This window comes from Oratosquilla oratoria, chromosome 12 (genome assembly GCF_046742065.1).
Source record: "Oratosquilla oratoria isolate Oo_2021 chromosome 12, ASM4674206v1, whole genome shotgun sequence".
Taxonomy (NCBI): Eukaryota; Metazoa; Arthropoda; class Malacostraca; order Stomatopoda; family Squillidae; genus Oratosquilla; species Oratosquilla oratoria.
In genome coordinates this window covers 30,574,285-30,596,886 of record NC_134788.1, presented here as the reverse complement: position 1 = coordinate 30,596,886, position 22,602 = coordinate 30,574,285, and the positions used below count along the sequence as shown (strand labels likewise).

The following is a 22,602-nucleotide window of genomic DNA, read 5'->3' as shown; positions in this document are numbered from 1 at the left end:
ATTTTAGAAATGCCATTGGAAATTGCATAGCATTGATATTTCAAAATATAATTGAGGTTTTATATACAAAACAAACTATACTAAACTATGATAGTACACTAAAGCATATTCACATTGTCTATAAATAGTAGCTAATATCTTGTGCTTTTATTCCCTTTTTAAACTAATGAGAAAATGCAAGTATAAAAGCATGTGATATGGTTATAAGAGCCCGCTAGAAATGCACTGATGAGTGTGATTTCTTACTGTGAGCTCGCTCTTAACCCACCAGTGACCATATATAGTCTCCCATCATAGCAGTGTCCCAGCTTCCTTGGTATCTTTTCTCCATTGCACCAAAGTCCTGATGGAACCTCTCACCATCCTCTTCACTCACTCCTTCCAATTTTTCATGAAAAATATTTCAAATGTGAATGCAAAATAGTGCACCTTTAATGACATTCTACATCCTAAGTTCTCATAACTTTCCAAAGGTTTTGCTACGGGCTGCTTGTAGTTTGAGTCGTTATTGTAACCAAGGAATCCATTAATTATACCTTGAAGTGCACACCATGCCTCTCTTTCGACATCGCTCATTGCATTCTCAAGTTGCAATAAATTCAACATTTTCCTTACTTGCAGACCAGTAAATATATCACCCTTAGCTTTGGCCTCTGATAGTCTTGGAAAGAGTAGATAGATTTCTTGAAATGCTTTTTTACCATGATCTAATGCTTTAACAAACTGACCAAACTAAGCTTTATATGAAATGGGGGTAGTAATACTTTGGCAGGCTCTACAAGAGTCTGTCTAATAACACTGAGTTTTCCTGGCTGCAAGTCATCTCGAGTGGGGCCACTCCACTTTCTGGTAGTGTTCATTATCAGCTTGATTGTCCTGTAGGTAAAAAAAAGCATGAGTACTTGATGTACTCACCCTGTAATCCAAGTAAGTATTTGACCATTTTAAAATCCCCATAAACATCCCATTTAAACTCATGATAGTTTACCTTTTTGAGAAGCCTTTTTTGTTGTCATATTCTTCCTTCATCTGTACTGAGTATGCTATAGGGAGGGAGGGATACTAATTCCCATTATGTAGTAAAACAGCATTTAGGCTTTTTGTAGAACTATGAACAGTCATCGTTGTTCAGGGTTATGATCAATTCCAGTAGCTGTTGATAAGCCATTAATATCTTCCCAGAAACAGAGATCCTCTTTTATATTAATGTATACTTTGAATTCCTCATGGAGCTTCCTGTATAGTGTTGATCTATAGTCCTCCCCCAGCAGATTCCATTGAAATTGGATGGTAAAAGCTAGGCTCCTGACTTAGGCCCAAGTCCCGATGAGGTCATCCAGTTGACATTGATTTGGAAAGTATGGGCGGTTACTCAGTCTTGGCTCAAAATTTTCATCCATTTCTTCATTGTCACAACCTTCCCGCTCTCTTGATGAGACCTCCATCATATCCTCTACCTAAAAAGAAAGAAAAAAATGCATTTATCAACTGGAACATAAATATGAATTGTATATGTGATATGCTTTAATGTCACACACTCCCCCCTATCAGCAGGCTAGGACGGTGCCCCTTACAGAGGACTTTGTAGCACGGAATCTAATGAACCATGCCCTAGGTTCAACTTTGCCGGTGACAGGGTTCGAACCACCATCCCCTCGACCTTTGCCTCAAATAACAATGTCCTATTCCACTCAGCCACATTAAAAGAAAACATAGCTAGATGTTTGGAAGATTTCATTATTGATTTTGGTACAAAGAATAGAGTTCACAATTCGATAAGATTTACTTACATTTTCTGGTGGCCCTGGAAACAGGTGTGCCACAAATGCAATAGAGAATAAAATGGTGGGATATGGAAGGGATTTTCTTCCCTTTGCTTTTCTGCAATTATCGTAATGATTTTTTGGCTCTCACCAAATGCTTGGCAAAGCAAATGACATTGCTTTTCATACACCATTCAGCCTCATCACATAAGGGGCCTATGGTTTTTCTTGGTTACCCAAACTCGTTCCAAAGCAATCCAGTACTTTGCACCTTCCACAATTTTATGTGATACAAGCTTAGGTCCAACATAGAAACCACACACACAGCAGAACAATTCTGGTGAATTTGTGCATCCTCTTGTAGTCATGGTCAAGAATGTCAATATTTTTTGTATGAACCTGAAAAAAGAAAAATTGTAAGCGACAATTGAGTGTTTTCCATACCCCATACATTTCTTCATATTAGTATAAATTTCTGTATCACTAAAATGGACTAGTAGAGAAAAGGCAAGTACATACTTGGAACCAGCACAATTTTTTGCAATAGAAACACTTAAAAAATTGAAGAGAAACAAAAATGTTGCCAAATTTTGTTACCCAGTGTTTATACATTATATATATATATAGTATATATCATATGTGTGTGTGTGTGTCTATATATGTATATATTTACCTAGTATTTTATGGGACAGGAGCTATGCACAGTGTGGCCCATTTTCGTATATCTCTATGTCCAGTTTTTTCTTGAAATCGTGTATAGTTCTGGCATTCACTGTTTCACTGTTCAGTTTGTTCCAGGCATTGATCACTCTGTGTGGGAAACTTCTTTTTCAGGTCTCTTCTGTAACTGTCTTTCTTTAGTTTCTTTTCGTGTCCTCTTGTTTCCCTCTTGTCCCATTTTAATAGGTCATCTCTATCGAGAACTTCCATCCCTTTCATAATTCTGAAAATGGTCAACAAATCACCTCTTTCCCTTCTCTGCTCCAATGTTGACAACTGTAATTTCTCCAATCTTTGTTCATATGTCAAATTTGATAGTGTGGGTGCCATTTTTGTCGCTGCTCTTTGGATTCTTTCTAATTTTCTTGTGTTTTTCTTTGTGCTAGGTGCCCACATTGATATAGCATATTCTAATTTCGGTCTTATCAATGTAATAATTATTTTCTTAACCATCTCCTCATCCATGTAGTCGAAGGCCACTTTCATTGATCTTAACAAGTTGTAGGTCTCTCCAAATAACTTATTTACATGTTTGTCAGGTGTCAAGTCACTTGAGATGATTACTCCTAGCTAGGTCCCTCTCTGAGTTTACTTTTTTGACTACTTTGTTTCCAGTCGTATATTTTCCCGAAATTCTATTTTTGCCTCTTCCAAATCCCATTATGCTACATTTCTTGATGTTGAAGTTCATTTCATATTTCCAGCTCCATTCCCATACTTTATTCAGGTCATCTTGTAGCAATCTGCAATCTTCTTCTGTTTTCACTCTCTTGAGTAATTTGTTCATGTAACAATTTACTCCATCCATATCATGTATATGGCAAACATTAAAGGAGCCAAAACAGAGCCTTGTGGGACGCCTCATTTTACATCTTCCCATTTTGAATTTTTGTCTCTAAGCACCACTCTCATTATTCTCCCATACATACTCGTATGCATATGGCTTTTTCCTCCTTACAAGGGAGGTAGCCAAAGTCAAAGACATAATTCCATTCCCACCCATTTCATCCCCACATTATCCACTCTCATTCACCACCCCTCTTTTCTTGGCTCCTCCTGGATGATGGGTCATTCCTGCATCATGCCCATGCCCTGGGTCAGGAGCAATGTAGCAAGACAGCACATCCACAGCAAGGCTGCTTCATTTAATCAGTGATCCCCCTCTCCATTCCTTCATGCAGAAAAAGAGAAGACCTGAAGATATCCCTTCAGGCTGCATCAAAATATCATTCACATATACTCCCTCACCCACTCCCTTCCATGCATCACAGCATCATCCATATACAACCATTCTCCACTCACCCCTATCTTCTGTCTTCTCCCTTCAGCAGACTTCCCCCTATTTCCCAATGCCCCTTTTACACCATCCATCCATCTCATCCCTTGTCGCTCCCGTATGTTCACTTCCTCCACCTATGCTGTCCACACTCCTTTTACTAATCTTTCTTCGCTCGTTCTTTCCATGTGTCCAAACCACCCCAATACTCTTTCATCTACCCTATCTTCCAACTCCCTTTCCACCCCCACTCTCCTCATTTCTCACCCAATCCAGCCTAGTAACCCCCACCATACTTCTCAGGCATTTCATCTCAAACATGTTTAAATTCTTCCTCTCTTATGTTCCATATTTCTGCCCCATACAGTGCTGTTGGCACAATCTCTCCTTCATACAATCTCCTCCCAGCATTCATTTCCAAATGTCTATTTCTCATTACACTTTTTAATCCCCCAAGGCTTTTATTTCCTTCTCTCAATCTACATTCTACCTCCACTCCTCCCCTTTTGCATTCATCCCAAGTATCTAAAGCTATCTCCTTTAATACTCACTTCCAATTTGCTTCCATTCTCTCCCCTTGTGCATCTCATCACTTTAGTTTTGCCCACATTTATCTTCAACTTCCTTCTTTCACACACTTTCCCAAACTCCCTCACCAACTTCCTTAATCCCTCCCCTGATCCTTCTACAAGTGCAGTGTTGTTAACAAACAACTGGCTCATCTCCCATTTTTCTCCATTTTCTTATACTATCTCCAATCCCCAGCCCATTATCCTTCCATTTACCTCCTGCACCACCCCATCCATGTATAAATTGAACAGCCAAGGCAACATAACACATCCCTGGTGAAGCCCCACCTTTACCTCAAATCACTCACTCTCCATTTCTAATTCTGCCACAGGCTCTATTAATCTTGTAAAAACTCTTGATTGCTCTTAACAGCTTTCCTCCTCTGCCATATATCTGCAATACCTCCCACAGTGCCTTCCTGTCCACCCAGTCATAAGCCTTTTCAAAATTCATAAGGCCCAAAAAACATCCTACCTTTTCCTAAAGCGTTCTCACATATATGTCTTATCACAAAAATCTGATCCATGAAACCATTATCTGTCCTAAACCCACAGTGTTCCTCACCAATTACTCCCTCTGTTCCTCTCCTAATCTTCTCAATCATGGCCCTCCCATAAGCCTTCCCAACTACACTCAACAAGCTGATCCCTCTGAAACTACTATACTCACACTTGTCCCATTTTTCCTTCTTTAAGACAAACATTAAACAACCTCACCATACAGTTTTATTGGCATTGTATGGTGAGGTGTGTGTGTGTGTATATCTATGTATATGTATACAGTATATACACACACATATATAATGTTTGCCATATATATAAATGACATGGATGAAGGTGTGGAATGTTATATGAACTTCTTTGCAGATGATGCAAAACTACTAAAGAGAGTAAATACAGAGGAAGATTGCAAATCACTACAAGAAGACCTGGGCAAAGTCTGGAAATGGAGTCAGAAGTGTGAAGTGAATTTCAACATCAAGAAATGTGGTATAATGGAATTTGGAAAAAAACAAAATTAGAATATCAGGACAATATAAAATTGGTACATAGGAAGTTAAAAATGTCAACTCAGAAAGGGACCTAGGAGTAACTATCACCAATGACATGGCACCAGACAAACATATCAACAAATTACTCGGAGAAACTTGATCAATGAAAGTGGCCTTTGACTACATGGATGAAGAAATGGTAAAGAATATAGTAGTTACATTGATATGACCAAAATTGGAGTACGCTGCAACACTATGGGGGCACCTAGTACTAAAAAGAACATAAAGTAGAAAGAATTCAAAGAGCAATGACAAAGATGGCACAAACACACTCCAAATTGACATACAAACAAAAATATGACAAACTTAAACTACCAACTCTGGAACAAAGAAGAGAAAGAAGAGACCTGCTAACCATCTACAGAATTATGAAAGGGATGGAAGTCCTTGATAGAGATAACTTACTAAAGTGGGATAGGAGAAAAACAAGAGGACACGAAAAGAAACTTAAAAAGGATAGTTACAGAAGAGATCTGAAAAAGAGTAGCTTCCCACACAGAGTGATAGATATCTGCAACAAACTGAATGAAGAAACAATGAGTGCAAGAACTATACAAGAATTTAAGATCAAACTGGATGCTGAAAGATACAAAAGCAGGTCACTATGAGCTTAGCTTTCTTCATGTGAAATACAACTAGGTAAATACACACACACACACACACACACATATATATATATATATATTAGGTTGTCGTATAAGTTCATTCGATTTTATATATTTCCCCTCTACAATTTCTAATTCTATTTTCTATTCAATTTCTCTGCATTATTTACATGACATTTACTGAAAAAGGCATACATACATATACCAAGGCTTTTTCCCCCTTACAAGGGAGGTAGCCAAAAAGGAAAAGGCATAAAATCATTCCCACCCATTCCATCCCTGAATACACTCCACACCCCTCCACCCTCCCTCTCATCTTAGCACCTCCTGAAAAAGGCAAATAGAAATATCTGTTGTTTATTAAATAAAAACACACACAAAAAAATCAACAATATAGTCTCCACCATGCTCAATAACTTTACTCTAGCTTTCCAGCAATTTTCAAATATCATCTTGGTAAAATGATTTTGGGTTTTGGGCAAAGAACTCATAAATGAAAGTTAAGATGGCTGCATCATTCTCAAAGATATGACCTGATAGGTGATTTGACAATGACCGAAAAAGATGAAAATCAGTTGGTGCCAAATCCGGAGAATAGGGCGGATGGAGTAAGACTTCCCATCCTAGCTCTTCGGTGGCCACATGCGGCCGAGCATTGTCATGTAGCAACAAAACCAGGTTATTTAGATTTGGTCTTTCTCCCACAATTGCTCTCTTGACACATTGAAGTTGCTGGGAGTACAACTCTGTATTAATTGTCACATTTTTTGGTAGCAATTCATGATGAACAACTCCAGATTGATCCCACCAAACTGAAAGCAACACTTTGGTTTGATGAACTTCAGTTCAGTTTTGACATGAGGTTTTGGTTGCTTGGTGGGACTGACCAAGGCCTTTTTCTACTTTTTGTTAACATACAGGCACCTTTTTTTTTGTTTCCAGTTATTACCCAGGATAGGAATGAACGATGTTGTTCCGTTGCCACTTGATGTCTGGACAACAACGATGCCGAAATTGATTCTCTCTGATTTTTGTGGCTGTCTTTAAGGGTACGAGGAACCCATGCACCAAGTTTCTGTACTTTGCCCATCTTCTGTAGATGCCAAGCAACAGTTGCATGATCATATCCTATTGCTTGCTCGAGCTCTCTTGTGGATTAACAAGGATCATCGTCAACCACCTGGTGGTGTCTTCATCAAAAGCTGATGGTTTTCCAGAACGAGGTGCATCTTCCAGATTGAAGTTGCCACTGTGAAACTTCTTAAACAATTTTTATGCAGTTCTCTCAGTCATCCCTTCTTCTCCATACACCTTGCAAAAATCCTCCTGACTGCCTCAAATGCATTTTCATGTCGATTAAGTTGAAAGAGATGTAGGTGTTGGAAATTAATTTTTTTCAACTATGACATTCCATCTGAAATATATAAAAAAGAAATGATAAAGTGAATAAAAAGTGAAAGAAGCACATAAAAAGGAATAAACGTGTAACAGAATAATTCTGTTTTCACCAAAGGGACATACAAAATGTTGTATACACAATTAAGGAAAACGAACAAACTTATGCGACAACCCAATTTATATATATATGTACAACACTGAATGGGTCCCAGTGATTAGAGATACATGTTATCAACCGCAATGCACTTTAATTCTAAGCTATCAAAGGCCATATTTCAATTTCAGCATGCTGGCCTTTGATAACTTAGAATTAAAGTGCATTGCAGTTGTTAAAATATATATATATATATATTCAGGGTGTTTGGGATAAATTTGATAATTATTTGATCTGTCATTTCAGAATTATTTGAAGGATTTAACCACTTCACTCTGGGCCAAAATCTCGCGGGCAGCATTAGCTGCCAGACGTACAATGTTGTGTCATAATACTCACATTATAAAAAATAGTCACCGCTCTATCGTTCTCTCTTTCACCCGTGAATTTTGATAACCATAGAAAATATGATGAAGCCAGTTTACAGAGTATGGGGGTCACGCAGGTACAACTACAATAAATATAATCAAGATGCCGACATCGGCATCCTCGCGTACCCACTTGCTCCTCATGACGCCTACGTAGGCATCACCATATGGAAGGGGTTAATAGGCAGTAAAGTGCAATGGATCGCTAATTGTGTGTACTATAGGTGGGTGTAAGAGCAAGAGAGTGTGGACGACTGGGAAGCACCAGAATATTGGAAGAAAGTGACCTGCATCATGATGATTCGCCCCAGATTAACAAATTTGGAAATCTTAGTTGCAGCTCAGTGCTCCTTGAATACTGTGAAGGACATGAGATGTGAGCAGGAGAATTGTAACGGAGATGTGGAAGCAATGGCTAGCAGGAAGGGTCATAGCAGGCATTTTGACTGTCTGCACAATGAAATTTGTTGGGAAGCTGCAAATAAAAGGTGTGGCAAGATCCAGGCGTGGCAATGGGGACCTTGGTGAGAGAGATGGGTGTCAGAGTGGCGACTGTGAAGAAAGTGCTGAACAAGGATCTTCGCTATTCCTCGTACAAGAGGTGCAAGGGCCAATTACCTACCGCCAAGGCCCAAGAGATCTGCCTTATGAAAGCCAAGAAACTCCTCAACAAGGTCAAACACCCAGTTCAGCTGAGAATACTCTGGTTCTCAGATGAGAAGAACTTGTGCCAGAACTGGTTGCACAATGTGCAGAACAACAGGTGGCTAACCTACAGTCTGCATGAAGTCCTGCACTTCATGAAGACTAAGTTCCCACAAACTGTGATGGTCTTTGGGTGTGTTTGCGGCGAAGGCCACGTTACTCTCACCCTCATCTTTGAAGAGGGACTCCATTTCAGATGGCTATATTGAGTTGCTGTTCACTGTTGTTAAGCGCTGCAAAGTTTAATCATATATTTATATATATATATCATATATATATATATGTATGTCAGTAATTAGATAGCAGCTTTTCTTGAAGGCCTATTCTGTTGAATAGACCGGAAAGTTCTTTACTGATCAAGCTCTTCTCAGCTTTCTCTAAAGACCTTAAAACTTTATCTCTAAGGAGTTTTGGAAGTGTATGGAAAAGACCTCCATAATTGTCAATGTTTCATGCACTCATCGCACATTATCAAGACTATTATGGATTGACGATTTGTGTGTGCTTTATATATGTGAGAGGTATGTGTGAAGTCACTGGGGGAGAACATTATGTGTGATCCAATGTCTGTTGGCACTCATGTGTGGTAACCTGGTGTCTGTGAATATAAAAAATGTAACATGCACTAATCCAGAAAATAGCAGCAAACTAATAATCTACTAGAAAAACAAGAAACCTCTTTATGCACAACAACACAGCACCTAAACCACAACCCTTACAGCACTCCAATGTAATTTACGAGTTCAAGTGCAAACAAGGAGACTGTGAGCTCCTAGATAATGTAAAATACATTGGAGCAAGAACTCAAACTCTTTCAAGAAGACTTACAATGTATCTCCAAAATGGGTCCATCAAACAATATTTGACCACTTCCATACGGTGATGCCTATGTAGGCGGCATGAGGTACTCGATGATGCCGACATCGGCATCTTGATTATATTTATTGTCGTACCTACGTAATTTCCATACTCTCTAAACTGGCTTCATCAATTTTCTATGGTTATCAAAATACATGGGTGAAAGAGAACGAACGATTGAGCACTGACTTTATTTTTTTATAATGCGATTATTATGACGCAACATCGCACGTCGGGCAGCTAATGCTGCCAGACGTGCGATGTGGCCCGGAGTGAAGGGGTTAAAATCAGTACACAAAAAAGATGACTCGACAAAAGATAGTGGATTCTGCAATTATTACACATCACCAACAAAATACAGGTAAACGTCGACTTACGATGGCCGCGACTTACGATTGTTCGACTTTACGATGACGACGACGACGACGACGATATGATAATTTAACCCCTTCCATACGGTGCCGCACACGTAGGCGTCATGAGGAGCAAGTGGATTCGCGACGCTGCCATATCGGCGTCTTGATTATATTTATTGTAGTCGCCCCTGTGTTTTTACATTCTCTCAAATGATTCATTCTCTGTGGTTTTCAAAATTCGCGGGTGAAAGAGAGAACGATCGATATAAGCGGTGACTATATTTTATAATGCGAGTATTATTACGTCACGTCGTACGGCTGGCATTGGCTGCTGCCCGCGAGATTTAAGTTCCGTACTGAAAATACATATTATAGTGTTTGAATATGGTAAAAAGGATAAAAATAATTAAATAAACTACTGTACATGTTTAATAGGCCATATTCAGTATCTCTGGTGGTTAATATACAGGTAGGCTAGGTACAGTGACCACGGAACAGAGTGGGGATCGACTTACGATGAGATCGTCTTACGATGGCTCTATCGAAACCTAATGCCATCGTAAGTCGACGTTTACCTGTAAAAGGAATTTATTTATTGCAAAAGCACTCATAATATGAGAACATCCCAACAGTAACCAACAGAACATAGGAGAAAAAAGTACATTGAGATTATTCACAGATGCACCAGGTTACCACATGGAGTGCCAGTGGACATTAGATCACACAGAATATCCTCCCCCAGTGACCTCACACATGCCCCTCACATATAAAGCACACACAAATCGTCAATCCATAATAGTCTTGATAATGTGCAATGAGTGCATGAAACATTGACAATTATGGAGGTCTCCTCCATACACTTCCAAAACTCCTTAGAGATAAAGTTTTAAGGTCTTTAGAGAAAGCCAAGAAGACCTTGATAAGTAAAGAACTTTTCAGTCTATTCAACAGAATATGACATATATATATATATATACAGTAAACCCTCAATATACCGGATATCGGATATAACGGACATAAAAATCTGACTGGACAAATCCTTGGTATAATGGACTTTATTCATTATAGCAAAGGATCCTCAGTTATATTGGATCTTTGGATATAACGACATACCCCTGTCCTAGTATTGTCTGTTATATCGAGGGTTTGCTGTAATTTCTAATCCTACTAATTTCTAATACCTGACAAACTTCAGGATATAACGGATCTGTCCGGTATTTCCATCAGATATAATGGATCTTCGGATATAATGACAGACTTGCACCTATATCATCCATTATATGAAGGGTTTACTGTGTAAACATATATATGTGTGTATATATATATATATATATATATATATATATATATATATATATATATATATATATACACATACTGTCCCTCCATTATGCTGTCCCCCACTCTTGTTACTGTCCTGTACTACATCTCTGAATATTCATTTTCTCATTGTGCCGAACCCAGTGGTAGGGGAAAAGAATACTGCCACAAAGAATGTCCATTTGGGTCACAAAAGGTGACAAAAATGGGACAGGGATAGGACTAGGCATTCTTCTTCCTGTAGCCCCAAAGGGGACATTCCTAAAAAATGCAAAGGCATAAGAGGGGCTGGATGGAGTTTTCCAACCAGAACCCAAAGGTTTGGGTCTTTTAATGTGCATGGATGTGATACAGATAAGAGTAAAAGGGAAGAGATAGGTAGTATGCAAGAAGAAAGAAGGATGTGTTGGCATTGAGTGAAACAAAGTTGAAAGGGAGGAGTTTGAGTTTGGGAGTGTAGATGAGAGGATCTCAGGAGCGAAGAGAGGATGAGGGAAAGAAGGGGGTGGCTATACTAGTAAGTCAAGAGATAGGTAAGCATGTTGTGGAGTGGAAGGAGGTTTCTTCAAGGTTAATGTGGATGAAGGTGAAACTGGGAAAGGAGATGTGGGTTTTTGTAAATGCATATGGACCTGGTAGTGAGAAGAGTGTAGAGGAAAGGGAGGATTTTGGATAGATAGAAATGAGTGCATAGAAGGTTTAGGGAGAAATGTCAATGTAGGGGTATTGGGAGACCTTACTGCTAGGGTAGGAAAGGAGCCAATAGATGGAATGGTTGGGGAGTGTGGAGTTCCAGGAAAAATTATATTGGAGAGTTGATGATGTGTCTAGAGACTTGATGATAGCAAATACAGTGTTTAGGATGAAAGTCAAGTGTAAGTACACATGGGAGAGGGTGGTGGATGGAAGAGTGGTAGATAGGGCATTAATGGACTATATAGTGGTAATCAGGAAAATAGTAGGAAGAGTTAAGGATGTATATGTTCTAAGGTGAGAGAGTGGGGGAATATCAGATCATCCTTGAAGGGAAGTTTAGAGTGGAAGGTAGATGGAGAAAGAGGAAAAGGACATAAATTAGGTAGGTGCTTAGAGTGAACTCCTTAGATGAGAAAGAAAAAGGGTACAAGAAGAAGCTGAGAGAGGAGTGGGAGGAAGTGAAGGATAGAGTAGAGCTAGGAGTGGAGGAGGAATGGGGATGGTTCATGGAGGGAGTCACAAGATGGTGTGTGGAACAAGGAGGATGGGAGGAAATAGAAGGAAGGGTAGTGAGTCGTGGGATGAGGAAGCAAAGAAGGTTGTAGAAGAGAAGAAAATATCATTCACAGAAAGGTTACAAAAAGGATGAAAGAATCATATGAGAGGTACAAAGAAAAGAGAAGTAAAGCATAAGATAAAGGAGGCAAAGAGGAGAGCAGATGTGAAATGGGGTGAGAATATGCCTGAAATTTTTTAAAATAAAAAGATGTTTTGGAAAGAAATTAAGAGAGGAAGAGGAGGCAAATCAAGTAGAGAAGAAAAAGTGAAAGGTTCAGATGGATAGATGATAATGGAAGAGATGGCAATAAGAGGAAGATGGGCAGAGTATTTTAGGGAGTTGCTCAATATGAAGGAGGATAGAGAGGGAAAGGTAGTTGCAGTGGGTAGTGCTAAGAAAGTGACAGTGATGAGTGAGGAAAATAGAGGAGAATTAAGGAAAGATCAAGTGAAGGCAGTTGTTAAGATGATGAAAGCAAGTAAGGCAACTGGGTTGGATGGGTGTCATGCAGAATGTCAAAAAAAAAGGAGGCACAGTGATGGTGGACTGGCTAGTGAGATTCTTTAATGTTTTTTTAAGAGAGGGTAGAGTGGTGGAGGACTGGAGGAGTGCCTGTATAGTTCCACTTTACAAGGGAAAAGGGGACAAGTGTAAATGTAGTAGTTACAGAGGGATAAGCTTGAGTGCAGTTGGGAAGGGTTATGGGAGGGTTTTGATTGAGGGGATTAGGAAAGGAGCAGAGGGAGTAATTGGTGAGGGACAGTGTGGGTTTAGGACAGGTAGGGGTTGTGTGGATTAGATTTTTGTGGTAAGACAGATATGTGAGAAAGCTTTAGGAAAAGATAAAGATGTTTTTTGGGCCTTTATGGATTTGGAAAAGGCTTATGACAGGGTAGACAGGAAGGCATTGTGGGAGGAATTACAGATATATGGAATAGGAGGAAAGCTGTTAAGAGTAGTCAAGAGTTTTCACTAGAGTAGTAGAGCCTGTGTCAGAAATAGAAATGGAAAGAGTGATTTGATGTAAAGGTGGGACTTTGCCAGGGATGTGTTATGTTGCCTAGGCTGTTCAATTTATACGTGGATGGGGTGGTATGAGAGGTAAATGGAAGGATAATGGGCTTGGGATTGGAGATGGTCTAAGAAAATTGGAGATAAGCCTGTTGTTGTTTGCTGAAGACACTGCGCTTTTTGCAGGATCAGAGGAGGGATTAAGGAAGTTGGTGAGGGAGTTTGGGAAGGTGTGTGAAAGAAGGAAGTTGAAGATGAATGTGGGTAAAAGTGAGGTGATGAGATGTACAAAGGGAAAAAGTGGCAACAGACTGGAAGTGAGTATTAAGGAAGAAAGACTGGAGGAAGTAGTTTTAGATACTTGGGTGCTAATGTGGCGGGAAAGGGAGGAGTGTAGGAGGAGGTAGAATGTAGATTGAGAGAAGAAAGTAAATCCCTTGGGGGATTAAAAAGTGTAATGAAAAATAGACATTTGGGTATGGATGCTAAGAGGAGATTGTATGAAAGAGAGATTATGCTGACAGCACTGTATGGGGCAGAAACATGGAACATAAGAGAGGAAGAGAGGAGTTTGAATGTGTTTGAGATGAGATGCCTGAGAAGTGGGATAGGGGTTACCAGGCTGGATAGAGTGAGAAACAAGGAAGTGGGGAGGAGAATAAGGGTGGACAGGGAGTTGGGAGATAGGGTTGATGAAAGAGTATTGGGATGGTTTTGACACATGGAAAGAATGAGTGAAGAAAGATTAGTAAAAGAGGTGTGGAAGGCAGAGGTGAAAGGAGTAAGCATGAGGAGGCAACCAAGGATGAGATGGATGGATGGGGGTAATATGGGCTTTGGGAAAGAGGGTAATGTCTTTGAGGAAGGAAGGGAAAAGACAGAAGATAGGGGTGAATGGAGAGTGGTTGTGTATGGATGATGCTGTGATGCATGAAGTGGGTGGGGGAATATGTGTGAGAAATAATTTGACAAAGCCTGAAGGGATTTCTTCCCGTCATTTCTTTTTCTGCATGAGGGAATAGAGAGGAGGGGTTACTGATGAAATGAAGAGCTTTGCTGTGGATGTGCTGTGTCTTACAACACTGCTTCTGACCCAGGGCAGTGGGCAAAATACATGAATGACCTGTCATCAAGGAGAAACCAAGATGAGAGGGGGTGAATGGGAGTGGATTATGTGGGGATTAGGGAATTGACTTCAGATTTAAAAGCTTTTTGTGTCAAACGATGAACTTTTGCCTAAAACTCTCAAAAATGCCTTTCTCTTTGCTACATGGTAAGAAAACTTATTCTATAATACATACAGAACTTTTAAGTTGTAAAGTCACTGTTTCTTTGTCTACTCAGCACACACTCAAAACTGCAGCTAGCAAAATTGGCTTCAAGCAGCTGTTGTTGTTGTTGTTGTTCCCTAGACTGTCTGTCCGAGCAGTCCCGTCTCCCCAAGGAATGCCATATCCGAAACTGGGTTTTCCCACAAATCCCTTATAGAGTGTATGTTGTGTTGTTTGCGTGCATGATTGTGTATAATGCAGTCTTCCATTATGTGTTGTATGGTATGGGGTGAAGTGTTACATCCTGGGCAGCTGTTCACAACACGGTCATCCAGCCTCTTCTGGTAGCTTAGAAGTGCTGGGTGGTGACCGCACCACAGTCTGGCCAAGTGGACTCTGTCCTTTCGTGGGAGAGAGGATTCAGAAGGGTGGATATCAGGGGGTCTGGCATGCAGCAGTGTGTTGTCTTTCAGTGTGTTAATGGAGCGGTGAGTGATATGATTATGAATATGTTTCCAGAGGCTGTTTTTTTGTGGTTGTGGAGGAAGAGAAGAGAGTATCTGCGCGTGATAAAGGTCTTTGGGTGTTGTTTTAATGTTTCTTGGTATGTGTGGGTGTTTGGCTATGTAGTGTAGCAGGTGTAATGTGTTTGTTGTGGCTGCGGCAAGTGTTTGTGTGCCTCTCATGTCGAGGTGGTCCTTGACTTTGAGGACTTTTGTTTCATGGTGTAAATGGTCTGTAGGTGTTGTATTCGTGCAGCCTGTAATTGTTTTTAGGGCTTTGTTTTAAATGATTTGAAGGGTGTTGTGGTGTGTCTCACTGAGATTAGGAGCCCATGCAGGACTCGCATAATTCAAGACTTAGCGTATGCATTGTTTGTATATTGTTATATTAGTTTCTTTGTGTTGTCCAAATGTTGTTCCAGTGATTGACTTAAGTGCATTAAGTCTGGGTGTGCATTTGTTTTTTATGTTTGTGATGTGTTGTTTGAAAGACATGGATGTATCATATGTTACACCAAGAAATTTCGGTGTATTTGTGTGTGGTATTAGAGTGTTGTTGATGTAGAGATGAGGTATGTATTTGTGTTCTTTTGTCCAGTTTGTGAGAAGTGTTGCTGTAGATTTGGTTGGAGCTATTTTGAGTCTGTTTGTGATGAACCATGTGTTGAGTGTGTCAAGGTATGGCTGGATTATTTCTGCAGCTTTGTCTGTGTTACGATGTGTGCATGTGATTGTTATGTCATCTGCATAGGAAGAGATTTGTATTTCTGAGGTGTCTGGCGTGGGTAAGTCATGCATGTATAGATTGAATACTGTGGGGGATAGAACTGAGCCCTGTGGTACTCCGTTCTTAATGTTTCTGATGTGCGATGATTGGCCATTATATGACACATAAGCATTCCTACCTGCCAGATAATTGGCCAGCCATCTTTTGGTGTTATTGTGCATGTCTGTGTTATATATTTTATTTGTTAGGTTGTGGTGGGGGATAGCATCAAAAGCTTTACTAATGTCTAATGTACTCAAGCAGCTGTTAGCAATACTGCTGTTGCCACCCCATCAGGCCCTCACTTCCTGTGTACAGCAAAAATGAAATGATGTTGGGTGCGGGCGGCTTTTGCCTAACCAAAATAAGATAGCATAAAAAAGCTAATATGGGAGTATGCCTTTGTTTTTTGGCTACCTATCTTGTAAGGGGAAGCCTTTGGTATATGTATGTATATACATATATATATACACACACAACCAATGGCCTTTTCCCTACAAGGGAGTTAGTGACATAAAAAATCCATTCACCACCTTTCCCTCTCTCTTTTCTTGGCTCCTCCTAGATGACGGGTTATCCCTGCATCTTGCCCCCTAGGCTGTGTCAAAAACATCATTCAAACACTCCTTCTCCCCCCATTTCCTTCCATGCACCTCAGCATTATCCATACACAACCATTCTCCTACACAGGTTGTATATATATATACTGTATATATATATATATAATATGTTAAAAACAACAGCAAAAGAATTATTGATTAACTTTTTCCATGAGCTCTCAAGCTTGCGAAAAGTAGATTTCTGGTAGGGGGAAAGGGAGTAAATCAGATTTCCAAAACTCGTAGGAAACACAAAAGTTACAATGAACACAAAAAACAGTAAACAAAGTACAAGAAATGAGTACAAAAAATACAACAAAAAACAAAACACAAGCAGAACAAATTAATTTTCAAGACGTTTCACAGATATTGCTGTATCCTGAGTTGAAGTGAAGAAAAAAGGAAAAGGGAGCACATTTTAAATGAAATGAAAAGCATGGGTAGAAGTCACCATGTTGTAACTGGGGGAGGTCACAAATATGACCACAGAACACTAGGAGAGATCACAGTTTAGCAGAAACTGTACTTGGAGAGGTCACTCCCAGTTTCAGCACCAATCTGCTTCTCAGTCTTTGAGAACGACATATAGCAGGACGTTCTCCCCTTTGGCGGGGAGTGGGAAGTCTCTGTGGAAGAGACTTCAATTTCTTGGGGTTTTCCATCCGGCTCCTCCAAACAGGTTTCATGCCAGGGAGGAGGGCGAAGTCATTTACTTTCCTATTAATGGCAGGTTCCAGCTCCTTTATCCAGATGGCTTCCACGATGGCCAAGCACTGTGGGTCCTCTTCTTTTGCCACAACTTCGGTGTTTTTTACCATGGTCTCCCTATAGAGGTGGTGTTGATGCAGGGGTCCAATGGTGTTGCTTAGGTCCTCCATGTTGCAAGTACACGGTAATTCTTCTGGATAATGTGGTGGTCGATCACGAGGTTCAAACCAATCTGCGCAGAGTGATCGACAATTGGTACAAACAAACACGCCCCACTACAGTAGAACATGAAGGGACTGCAATTGAGGTCAATGCTTTGTCCAGTGGTGTTGCTTAGGTCCTCCATGTTGCAAGTCCTGAGGTTCTGGTGCAGGGTTGTTCCTTAAAAGTAGAGAAGAGGTCTTTCTACATATGTAAAAGATTGTGAAGGACAATTTGTCACTTTCATTTTTGGGGACCACATTTCTATAGATTATGTTTTTTTTATAATCTCATCCTCCTTGTACTTGGTAGATATGTAAGCTTTGTAGAACACCTTAATTGTGGTCCCTTTGTGTTCTACTGTAGAGGGGCATGTTTGTTTGTACCAATTGTCGATCACTCTGTGGAGTGGCTGTACAAATGTGCATGATGAGGAACAAAATGGATGACCTTCACTCATTACTGATGGTTTGGTTTACATTTGTATGGTCATCTTTAAAAGCTCTCACCCATTTCCACACCATCCCATCACTCATAATGTTTCCTCCATACACTTCACTGATCTGACGATGAATTTCAGAAAAGGAGATGGGGAGAAATCCCTTTAGGCTGCGTTAAATTATTTCTCATACATATTCCCTCACCCCCTATCCCCCACCCATTCCACCTCATGCATCACAACTTTTTTTCTTTTTCCTTGAACAGTATCACTTTTTGCTGCATGCAATAAAATTGATAATGAAAGCACAGCACAACTATTCAGCTCAGCAGTCAATAGAGAACTGTTATGTTTCGTCAGCAGCCATGTGTTAGCCTCATTTGAGAACCAAAATTTTGTTTGAAGACAGGTATTTCCAGCTCAAATTTTTTGTTTGAAAACCAATTTGTTAAGTTCAGAGACATTTGAGAACTGGGGTTTGACTATTTATGTATATATATATGTATATATATATATTATATATATATGAATATATGTATGTATGTATATGTACATGTATGCATATGTATATATGTGTATGTATATGTTCTCTTGTACTGTAGACATAAGAGGTTGAAGGCTAAAGAGGATTCACTGTTGATTATTTCATTGCGTGTAGGTTCAATACAACGCACAATCTTTTTATCTTCAGATTTGATGTATCTTAATAGTTCTATTGTTGCTGACATTTCTAAACTTCCTGGTTCCATCTTCTGGGTGATCTGATGTGCAGGGTCTGTGGATGTGTTATTTATACTTGGATCTGGGATCATAGGGTTTTCTGCAGGAAGGGGTCTCTTCTGATTGGCTTCCTTGGGCCAATAGGGAATCTGGGTTACTGGAGGTCTGGGACACCTTTCCCAGTGCTAGTAGTGGTTCTGTCTGTGTTCATTTTCTTCATGGATGGTAAGACGCGCAGGTCTTCGACCTGGATGTTGATGATGGATGGTTATTTTGTATGTATATGGCATCCAGGAACAGTAGCCATTGAGGATCCGATTCCCTGTCCATAATAGTTGTATTGTTGTGTAGGCCTTTTTTTGTTAATGTTTTGTTGTGGCAAGAGGTAAAGTGTGACTTGATTGATCCGTTGGCTAGGTGGGCTCTTAGGCATCGTGTTGTGTTGTTGTCATACCAATGTAGGTGTGGGATCCACATGCCTCACTATTGCATTTGTATATATATATATTTGTGTATATATATATATATATATATATATATATATATATATATGTATATGTATATATGTGCGTATATATATATATTATATTTGTATATATTTACCTAGTTGTATTTACCTAGTTGTATTTTGCGGGAAGGGGAGCTATGCTCGTGTTGTCCCGCCTTTGTATCTTGCAGTGTCTAGTTTGTTTTTAAACTCATGAATGGTTTTTGCGCATACTATTTCATTGTCCAGTTTGTTCCAAGTGTCCAAAACTCTATGAGGAAAACTGTTTTTCTTCAGTTCTCTTCTATAGCTATGTTTTTTTATTTTCTTTCCATGTCCTCTTGTGTTTCTTTTGTCCCAGTTAAGTAAGTTCTCACTATCGAGTACCTCTGTGCCTTTCATGATTCTGTAGATGGTCAATAGGTCACCTCTCTCTCTTCTTTGCTCCAGTGTCGGTAACTCCAGTTTAGCCAATCTCTCTTCGTATGATAGGTTTGCAAGTGCAGGTGCCATTTTTGTAGCTGCTCTTTGGATTCTTTCTATTTTCTTTATATTCTTTTTGGTACTGGGGGACCACAATGTCACTGCATACTCTAATCTAGGCCTTATCAATGTAACCAATATTTTTTTCATCATGTCTTCGTCCAAGTATGTAAACGCCACTTTTATTGATCTTAGCAAATTGTAAGTCTCCCCGACAATTTTGTTAATCTGTATATCATAGGACAGGTCGTTCGTGATAATTACTCCCAAATCTTTTTCGGATCCTACTTTCTTTACTTCTTTGGTTCCAATTGTATATTTTCCTGATATTCTGTTTTTGCTTTTTCCAAACTCCATTATGCTACACTTCTTAGTATTAAAGTCCACTTCCCATTTCTGACTCCAGTTCCATACCCTATTTAGGTCTTCTTGCAGTGCTTCACAGTCCTCATCAGTTTCTATTTTCCTTAGCAGTTTGGCGTCATCGGCAAAGAAGCTCATGTAGCAGTTCACGTCCTCATCCATGTCATTCATATAGATAGCAAACATTATTGGTGCCAGCACAGATCCTTGCGGTACTCCACTGATCACCTCTTTCCAGTCTGAATATTTTTCTCTGAGCACTACTCTCATCTTTCTACCAGTCAGAAAGTCCTCTATCCATTTTAGTAGGTTTCCCTGTATTCCTCCTATGTGTTCCAGTTTTTTTAGTAGTTTTCTGTGTGGTACTTTGTCAAAGGCTTTTTGCAAGTCTAGGAATGCACAATCAGCCCATCCATTTCTTTCTTGCACTATGTCTATTAGTCTTGAGTAAAAGCATATTAAGTTTGTGGAGCATGATCTTCCTTGTCTGAATCCGAATTGTCTTGGGTTTAATATGTCATTGTCTTCCAGATGTTTTACCCATCTATTCTTGATTATTTTCTCACAAATTTTGGCAATGGTGCTTGTTAGTGATACTGGCCTATAGTTGGTGGGTTCTTCTTTGTTTCCTCCTTTGTGTATTGGTACAATGTTAGCGTTTTTCCAGTCCTCGGGTATCTTTCCTTCTTTGAGTGAGCTGTTTATTAAGATGTGTATTTTGTCTGTTAGTTCTTCTTTGCACTCCTTTAGAATCCAATTTGCAATACCGTCCGGGCCATGTGATTTTCTGACATCCAGCCTTGATAAATGTTCTGATATTTCCTTTAGTGATGCTGTAAACTCATTCATGAGGGGAGATTTCTTGTTTTTGTCTATGTCACAATTCGGTATTTTCTCTCTGGTGAAAACAGATTTAAAGTGATTGTTCATGACTTCGGCCATCTCTAAATCTTCTGTGTATTCTATGTTTCCTTGGCATAGTTTCACCAATTCCTGTTTGTTTTTAAGTTTACCATTCACATACCGATAGAATAGTTTGGGTTGCTCTTTGCATTTGTCTATAATATCCTTCTCATGGTTCCTTTTCTCCTCTCTTCTCACATTAACATACTCATTTCTATAGTTAACATAAATTTGCCATTTGCTTTGTTTTTTGTCTTTTCTCCACTTTTTCCAAGCTTTGTCCCTTCTGTCTTTTGCCTCACTGCATCTTTTGTTGAACCAACATTTAATGTACTCTCTCTCTCGCTTTTGTCTTGGTACATGCCTGTTTACCCCTTCATTGTAGTTTTCCATCAATATATTCCATTTCTCTTCCACTGCTGTTTCTTCCCTGTAAAATATTTCCCAGTTTGCATTCCGGAAGAATGTCTTTAGTTTTGTAAAGTCTGTTTTGTTGTACCTCAGTCTTCCTTTCCTATGCTTTTCGTTCCTCTCTATGTCTATTTCTTCCTTTAGTATAGTTTCGATGAGTACATGGTCACTCTTTCCAATTGGTGTCTCATACTGGACTTTATGCACTATTTCAGGCTCTGTTGTAAATATTAGATCTAGTTTCGATGGCTCTTCATTATTTCTGTACCTTGTGTTTTCATGGACCCATTGGGTCATTGTGTACTCCATGGTCATATCTAGCAGTACATTGCCCCACGAGTCATCTCCTCCTTGCACTGTCATGCTGTCCCAACAAATTTCTTTGCAATTGAAGTCCCCCATAACTACCAGATTACCCTTACCCATTAGTATCTCATTGAGTGATTTTCTTGTGTCATCTAGCATTTTTTTATGTTCAATTTCTTTCCAAGCGCTTGTTTTTGGAGGCACATAAGTCACCACAAACTTTCTACTCTTCATATTCTTGCCTTCGACTTTTATCATGATCAATTCAGCATTACCTTTGCCCTCTGCAATTTTTGTCACCTTTAGGTCTTTCTTGGCCAAGAACATGATTCCCCCTCCCTGTTTCATGTCCCTGTTTTTTATCCAGTAGTTGTATAAACCTTGTCCGATAACAGTGGATGGTATTTCACCTCTTAGTTTAGTCTCTACAATTCCCATTATGTCTGGTTTTGCTTCTAACAGATAATCATTGAGTTCGTTCAGTCCCGAAATTAGTCCGTCAATGTTGGTATAGGCCACTTTTAATTTTCTTCCTTCTCCCTGGTTTCTTCTTCCCTTGTTTTGTTCGTTTTGAAGCGCCATTGTCTTAATCTCAAGTCTATTACTCTCCACTGGAATTCTTTGCATTCTGTCTCCGATCTTTTCAAGTTTTTTTCCTTTGCTTCTTCTCTTAGCGCCCTTTCTTTTTCTAATTCCTCAGTACTCATTTCTCTTTTTATCCATATCTTATTGTATTTTTCACTCTTTGCCAAGTTACCTACTTTTTCAAATATGTCTTCTACTACCACTTGTGACCTTAGTTTTATCTTTAGAGGTCGATTCCTATCCTTAGTATAGCGACCAATTCTGTAAGTCTCTTCTAAGTCTGTGCCTGAATCACTATCTCCCCCTGAATTTCATTAAGGATTTCTACTGCTGTCTCTTTTTCTTCTTTTTCTCTCATGTACCTCGCCAATCCTTGTTTTTCTTTAAGCCCATAAACCACAATACATTTCTTCCTATCTACTGTGTCCCTGACCCAGTTTGCTTTTT

At 39.5% G+C, this 22,602-nt stretch overlaps 1 protein-coding gene across 3 annotated transcripts in view; it reads left to right on the top strand.

Moving 5' to 3' along the window:
* The window catches only part of LOC143031211 (uncharacterized), a 102,255-nt gene that overhangs the window by 4,908 nt on the left and 74,745 nt on the right, over nucleotides 1-22,602 (top strand). Inside the window, exon 2 of one of the 3 annotated variants that reach the window (XM_076194776.1) lies at nucleotides 18,164-18,306. The exons of the other annotated variants lie outside the window; for them this stretch is intronic. The gene's annotated coding sequence lies outside the window, so the exon portion shown is untranslated. The remainder of the gene's footprint in view (nucleotides 1-18,163; nucleotides 18,307-22,602) is intronic. 3 annotated transcript variants of the gene reach the window in all.